General features: G+C 34.4%; 1 pseudogene; it reads right to left on the bottom strand.

Moving 5' to 3' along the window:
- Positions 1 to 961: 961 nt before the first annotated feature.
- On the bottom strand, positions 962 to 7,697 carry LOC120169140 (annotated as a pseudogene).
- Between the last annotated feature and the right edge of the window lie 313 nt (positions 7,698 to 8,010).

Here is an 8,010-nt window from a genome sequence, read left to right as displayed (position 1 = left end):
AAAGTTCAAGACTAGTTTCACTTATCTAAGAGAAGGATTGCTCATCATCACTATGTACTAGTTCCAGTTATGTTCGCTAGTGCTTAAGCAACTAATCTCGCTATTGCTCTTCTCGTGTTTTAACTTCATTGCTCTCATCTTTACGAAAGAATTCTTTCGCATTAGTGGGGGAATGTTGATAATGCTCAAATTAGGTTATCCCACTAGTATTAGAAATACGCTAAATTAGGTTATCCCACTAGTATTAGAAATATGCTCAAATTAGGGTATCCCACTAGTATTAGAAATGACGATTTTGCCCTCACTATTTAGCCTATAAATAGTGGGCAATTTCATTCATTTTGAGATATCCCAAGCAAACATTTGCTTTGAAACACTTCTCTCTTTTGAGTGTTGTTTGAGTTGAGAGAAGAGCAACATCACCAAGTTCACTCCAGTTTTCGGGTGTACAAATTCTTGGAGAGCTGTGTTAACCTTAGGGGGTTGTTCGTCCATTGTAGTGATTACACACATCGGAGCGAATTTGCTTCTAAGGCAGTTGATTACCACGACACGATTATCATTCTGATTGATTATTTTATTTAATATTTTCCAGTCAGTGCTAACGTCTCGTTTTGCAACAGTCTATTTTCCAACAATACTACCTTGGAATCTCATTTCCATTAAATGAATACTTTTTCTGCTGAGGAAAAAAATAGTCATTTTAGTGATTCTATGTGATATTTTTTTTGATAAATAATTTTGCGTGATACTTGAATCCTACAAATTCAGCCTTCGTCATATTAGGGTGTTACAATAACACAGACAATGTATTATTGAAATGTCTAGATTTATATAAAACACCTTAAATACAAGATCACACGTAAAAGTAACATAAAGTCACAAACATATGCTGCAGACTGGAGAACTGCCAAGATTCTAATAACAACTTGACACAATACATCACATAAATCAGGTAAATTCTTAATTTCCTCAAGGTGAAACTGATACCGGATCAATGAGCAATGAAGTAACCCCATCTTTTGTAACTTTCCCAACATGTGTGTACTGGTCATCTCCATCCTTGTAAAGAAACTCGATGACCCTCGTAAGATTGAGGCTTCGTCTGAGAACCGGCATTGGAATAACCTTCGTCGTCTCACTAAATATCATCTCGTAGTTTATATCTTTCCAAGCATTCTGCACTTGCTTCTTCAGTTCACTGCATGCCTCTTCTTCTGAAACTCCATGTTGTCTCATGTAACATTCAACGGCCGATGGAACGTGTCCTCTCTCTTGCTCAAACTACGTGTATTTATATATATAAGTCACTGAAATTACCTCTAACCAAATTCGAAAAAACAGAATGTACCTTATGTGAAGCAATATCGTCCATGAGACGGCAAACGACGGACGAAGCAGCGACGATTTTCGGGTTGCTAAAAGTCCAACTAAAAATCTCAGGTGTCACCGAATCTTCCATTCCAATAAAAGATGTTATTGTCAAGATGATATAGCCACTAGTTAAAAGTGCGTTCCTCATATACTCCTCCACCGTTGGTACATACTTCTCTTGGTACCATTTGCTTTCCACAAAATAAGATTCGGATAATTGTTTAAACTATGCAATAAAAAAAAGTCATTAGCTTGGGTAACATTAGAAGATGGGGAATGGGAGGGTGTGAAGAATTTACTGTGTCTTTCGCGTATTGGAAACGATATGATTTTCCTTGCTTTGTCATCGCTCCCTCCAATTCTTCATACAAATCTAACATTGTTTTGTAGAAGAATTTCATGTAATCCGGGAGTTGATCTAGACAATCAGCATCCCACCTGAAAATCTAAAATTTGATCACTAAATTGCCACATTAAATCAAGCCTTCTTGAAGATATAGAATATTATATATATTCATGTGTAAATGTACAAGTTGTTGACCTCTGAATTGCATCTGTAAGGAGTGGAAGTTCTTCAAAAGTGCCATATGCATCATATATGTCATCCATAATTGATGTCATGAGTTGTATTTTCGTAAATATCTCTCTAGCATAAGAGTATTGAGGTTCAAAGTACACTCCCAAGACCCAAAAGTAACATTCCACCGATCTATCACGTATAAATGGCAGTTTTGTCTCAACATCTAAATCTTTCCACCACCTGAAACAAAACCCGATATTAATGAATTATTTGTCCTTGTAATTTGGGTTGAATTTTAGTATTTGAATGAGTAATATATTGCCTAGAGATCTTGCTTAGCTCCTCCTTGTGTAAAATTTTCAGCAAGTTGAAATCCAACTCCGCAAACTTCAACAACGTTTTGTCATGTGAAGCATCGTGTTGATAAATGGTTATGAATCGCCTAGCCCCCAACCTCGTCAAGCCCTCGAAGTTAAAATTGTTGAAAACCTATGTGAGTTCGTCAATGTCATGAGAAAGCTAGAATGGTCTAGCCAAATGGTGCTAAATGGTACCAAGAGAAGTATGTACCAACCATGGAGGAGTACATGAGGAACGTACTTGTAACCGCAGGCTATATCCTCTTGACAATCGCATCTTTCATTGGAATGGAAGATTCAGTACTGACACCTGAGATCTTTAAATGGGCTTTTAGCAACCCGAAAATTGTTGCTGCTTCATCCGTCGTTTTCCGTCTGATGGACGATATCGCTTCACATAAGTTACTTTCTGTTTTTCGAATTCCGTTAGAGGTAATTTCGGTAACTTACATATATAAATACATCTAGTTTGAGCAAGAGAGAGGACCGTTCCTCGGCTGTTGAATGTTACATGAGACAATATAGAGTTTCAGAAGAAGAGGCATGAAGAAGCAAGTGGGGAATGGTTGGAAAGATATAAACTACGAGGTGATATTCAGTGAGACATGAACTCATCGAGCTGGAGGTTTCAAGTGAGAATCAAAGCTGCCAGGAGAAATGGGCATGAATGGGGTTGTCGATGGCAGGTCGATTGGGCCTAATCTATCGGAGACCGAAGACAGTGGTTCGGCTTGTAGAGGGGTCATTCTAAGATCTAAAATTACTGACATTAACAAGCAAATATTTGAATTAACTAATATGGCATTCTTCCGATATTATTAAAGTCTCGAACTTGAAATTTTGAGGATGTAATAATATTAAATACTCAATATGAAAACATTGTTGCTCTTGAAATTTGAAACACTTGGGAAAAGGTTACCAACCAAAACATACTTATTTAGCATAGAAATCAAACGAGGACACAAGGAGAATAAGAGAATAAGCTCCATACAAATATTGAGATTTCAACTCTGAATTTTTAGCTGTCAATTTTCAAAAGAGACTCTAAATTTATTTGAATCTTAAATTCTCGAATCAAACTGTGATCGGATCAATCAACAGCATAGTGATGCTAGTTTTTGCGGATTCACCAACATGTGTATAAGCATCTTCGTCCTTGTAAAGGAGATCAATAACCCTTGCAAGGTTTAAAACTCGATCAAGAGCCGACTTTGACACTGCCGTTGGTTTCAAGAACTCTTCATTTATATCCTTCCAAGCATTGTTTATTTGCTTGTAAAACTCATCGTATGCCACTTGTGCTGATGCCCCGTATTGATTTATGTAGCACTCCACGGCAGAAGGAGCATGTCCTCTCTCTTGCTCAAACTACAAAACGTATTAAATCGAACCGAAATCAACACAAAAATTACAGCTCATAAATTTTTGAAGAAAATGAAGAAAATAAATGTTATACCTGGTGACCAACAACATCATCCATCAGCCTACAAATAGTTTTTGAAGCTCGAAGAATCTTGGGGTCATTAAATGCCCAAATGAAAGTCTCTTTTGTTATGCTATCTTCCATGCCAACTAGGGCTGTAAAAAGCTGACCCGACCTGTAAAACTGACTGAAATCGACCCGAGTCAAAACTGTTTTTGACCTGCGCTGTGGCGATCCAAAACCGACTCGAGTCGGAACTGGTGTTGACCTGAACCCGAGTTGGACCTGGAAATTGTGGATCCGAACCCGACCTGCATCCGACCTGAGAACGACCTGAACCTGAATTATTAATTAGGTGTTAAATAATTAGTATGTCTCATTGCATATTATATGGTTCATAAATAGTAGTACATCTCATATTAATTTCATTTACATAATTAGTATTTTAGTTGCATGTTAGGTTAATTCACATTAATAGCCCATTTATTTTTGTTGTTATGAATAAGTAATAATAAAACCCAAAAATAAGTTCATTTGCAATAGTGCTAGTCCATTAACATTAATTTAGATAGGCCCAATACAAGTCCACTCTTTTATTACAAATATATATGCATTAGTGATAGTCCATTTACATTAGGGTTTATGATTTAGTGTTTAGTGTTTGTGATTTAAAGTTTATGGTTTATGATTTAGGGTTTCTATAAACTATATATTATATTACTTTATATAGTTTATCTATAGTGTTTCTATAAACTATATAAGTAATTTACTTTATATAGTTTATATATATATATATATATATACTATACATGGTTTATACATACATATTATATAAAATTATTTAATAAAATTATTTAAATGTAAATTATATAAAACATGATTAACTAGGTGTTAAATAATTAGTATGTCACATTCCATATTATATGGTTCATAAATAGTAGTACATGTCATATTAGTGTTTGTCCATTTATATAATTATATTAGGGTTTATGGTTTAGTGTTTAGTGTTTATGGTTTAAAGTTAGGGTGTATGGTTTATGATTTAGGGTTTAGGGTTTCTATAAACTATATATTTTATTACTTTATATAATTTATGCATAGTATTTCTATAAACTATATAAGTAATTTACTTTATATAGTATATATATATATATATATAAACTATATAAAGTAAATTACTTATATAGTTTATAGAAACACTATGCATATTACATTAATGTACATATCATACATGCATTAATAAATTATACATATATGCATACATATTATACATACATGCATGCATTAATAAATTATATATATACATATCATACATTCAAATTTATAGTCAAGATATTAAAAATTATAATCAATAAAATTCAAAATAATAGAATTCAGGCGCGATTGTTTCCCAAATTGTCAAATAAAATTCCCGTATTTGTTTTTAAAATTCAAAATAATAAAATTCAAAGTTGGTGACAGGGCTACAATTTTTAAAATTTTGCCCAAATTGCCAAATAATGGCGCGATTGTTTCCACACCAAAAATCATTCCCGCGTTTTCAAATCACAAAAGAATCACATTATTACATTAATATATACATACATATTATATAAAATTATTTAATAAAATTAATAAAATTATTTAAATGTAAATTATATAAAACATGATTAATTTAATCATTTTTATATTAATTTAAACCTCACATTTTAAATTTATTTCAATTTAGTCCCTTACCTATGTGTTGTTTAATTTATATTTTAAGATTTTATTTGTAATTTTACATTTCTTCAATTTTGTCATTAATTTTATTTTTTTTACAAAATTGATCCATGATTATTTATTTTTCTCTTATTTTACTCGAAATCATATACAATTACAACTTCCAATTCAACAATCACGAAAGATGAAAAAATAATTAATCCAAAAAAATAAAAACGACCTGACCTGAACTCAATTCGTATTCGATAAACATCCGACCTGAATTTTATCTGTCAATGATGTGACCCGATCTGAACGAGATCCGACTGAAGTCAACCCGAACCTGAATTAACCTGATATTTATCTGCTTCGGACCTGAATTGTTTTGACCTAAACTGAAATCGATCCGAACTGAAAATGACCCGACCTGAACCCGATCTGGATCTGGTGTCAAATCAACCTGAAAATAACCCGAACTGATTTGACCTGACCTGAACCCGATCTGGATCTGGTGTCAAATCAACCTAAATTGACTTGTATCCGATTTACCCGACCTGCCAAGATCCAACTGAAACCTGACCGATTACCTGTTTTTACAGCCCTAATGCCAACGAAAGATACAATTGTAAGCATCGGATAGCAGCAAGAAACATATGCAACAGACAAATACTCCACCAGTGTTGGCATGTATTTTTCATGGAGCCATTTGGCCTCAGTATAGTGGGCTTGACACGCTTGTTTCATCTATTAACAAACAAACAAATACCCAGTTAGCAAAACCATCTTAAATTAAGTAAAATTTCCAATACTAAAGAAAAAAAAGTTAGATTATATATACCGCTTCTATTGCGAGTTGGACACGATATGATTTTCTTTGCTCGGACATCAAATTATCCATATCTTTAAAAACATTTATGATTTCACTATACAATAATTTCATATAGCCCGGAAGTTGATCTATGCCGTTGATATCCCACCTACAATATGTCAGCAATTCAAACGTCTAACTCTCTCAATGATCCAATAACAAAACTTGTAATGATTTGATGTGAAGGTGGATATATTTTCTTGAGGGACCTGTGGATTGCTTCTGTAAAGAGTTCAAGTTCTTCTGGTGTGCCATATGCATCATAAGTATCGTCAATAATTGATGTGAGGGATGCTACTTTGGTCATAAAAGTTCTAGCAATGGAGTAATGGGGTTCAAAGTACACTCCATTTATCCACAAATAACACTCCACCAATCTATCTCGTGCAAACGGAAAATTGGTTGCTACATCTAAACCTTTCCACCACCTGAAATAAGGGGGGGAAAAGCATTATACTCAAAATATATGTTTATCTCTTGAATAAGGATCAAAACATTCAACACTATTGATTACCTGTTTATCTCCTTTAACTGTTGCTTGTGCAAATGTTGTACCATATTGAAATCCAACTTTGCGAATTTCATTAAGCTTTGGTCCTGGTTACCATATCCTTCATATATGGAAATGTAGCTCCTAGCAACCAATCTGGGTAAGCTCTTGCGTAGGGGTCGGTTTAGAGCATTAGCAATCTGTGTGGAGAGAGGATAGTCGGCCGTGGTTTCTGCCAACTTTAGATGAAATGTTGTGAAAGAAAGAGCTTCTTCAATACATTTTATCCGTGCAGTTGACAGTGTGCAGCTTCATACAATTCCAGCATGCCTTTCATATCACTGGTTAAGGATTCTTTGAACTTTCCATTCTTACCTTTGAACTTGTTGAATGTATCTACTCAATCAGCAAGCAAATTTTGAATTCCATAATTTCCATATTTATTACCCTTTGTATGAATATGGTTTTAAAAAGTTAAGGCATACCACAATGAACATCGAAGCCATGCTCTCTTAGTAAACGAAACCGAACAGCAGTAGTGCAGAGATCATCATCATCGTCAGTTTGATATATAATTTGCAGGGCATCTTCAATCTCTTTCCCGAAATGGTAAGCCACACCTAAGCGTTGGACCGCGTCAACTATGTGCACTTTTTGGGATGGTTTGTCCATGTGTTTCACCAACATTCTCCTCACTTGTTGCTTCAATTCTTGGTACTCTTGTTGAGTTCTGGCATCCATATCCTGTTGAAGCATGAAAAGCTTTCAGTTAAGTTCAAAGTACCCGTTCCCATGTGTCATACACATACTAAAAGAGGTATTCACAAGTAGGAACATACCATTTCAGAAGGAGGAGAGAGGAAAATTTCCCCCCAAAAGTTGGGAATATAATCGGCCAAATGGCGATTCTCCTTGGACATGTTAACAGCTTGAGATGGAACAAGATTTGCAGAAACTCGAGAAGACATTTCTTTAGTGTATGCTTAAAAGGCTCTTTTAAGTTTGGTGTGACTCAAATGCATCTATGAGTTGCTTGTATTTATAGGCATCCATCCATTATGTCCATCAACTCAATGAACATGATATTGTCGTTGAATAGTATAATCTCACGTTGATCTTGAATTGCACGTGACATTTTGTTCAATGTTGAGGTTATTCATTAAGATGTTAGACTTGTTTGCTTTGGGTCTATATGAAAAGCTTTTAAACTATTTATTGTGTTAGACTTGTTTGTTTGGGGTCTATATGAAAAAAGCTTACAAATTATTTGTTAGGTATGGCTCATAAATATACCAG

This window comes from Hibiscus syriacus, unplaced genomic scaffold (assembly GCF_006381635.1).
Source record: "Hibiscus syriacus cultivar Baekdansim isolate YM2019G1 unplaced genomic scaffold, ASM638163v2 tig00111754_pilon, whole genome shotgun sequence".
Classification (NCBI taxonomy): domain Eukaryota; kingdom Viridiplantae; phylum Streptophyta; class Magnoliopsida; order Malvales; family Malvaceae; genus Hibiscus; species Hibiscus syriacus.
This window is presented reverse-complemented; position numbering and strand designations above follow the sequence as displayed.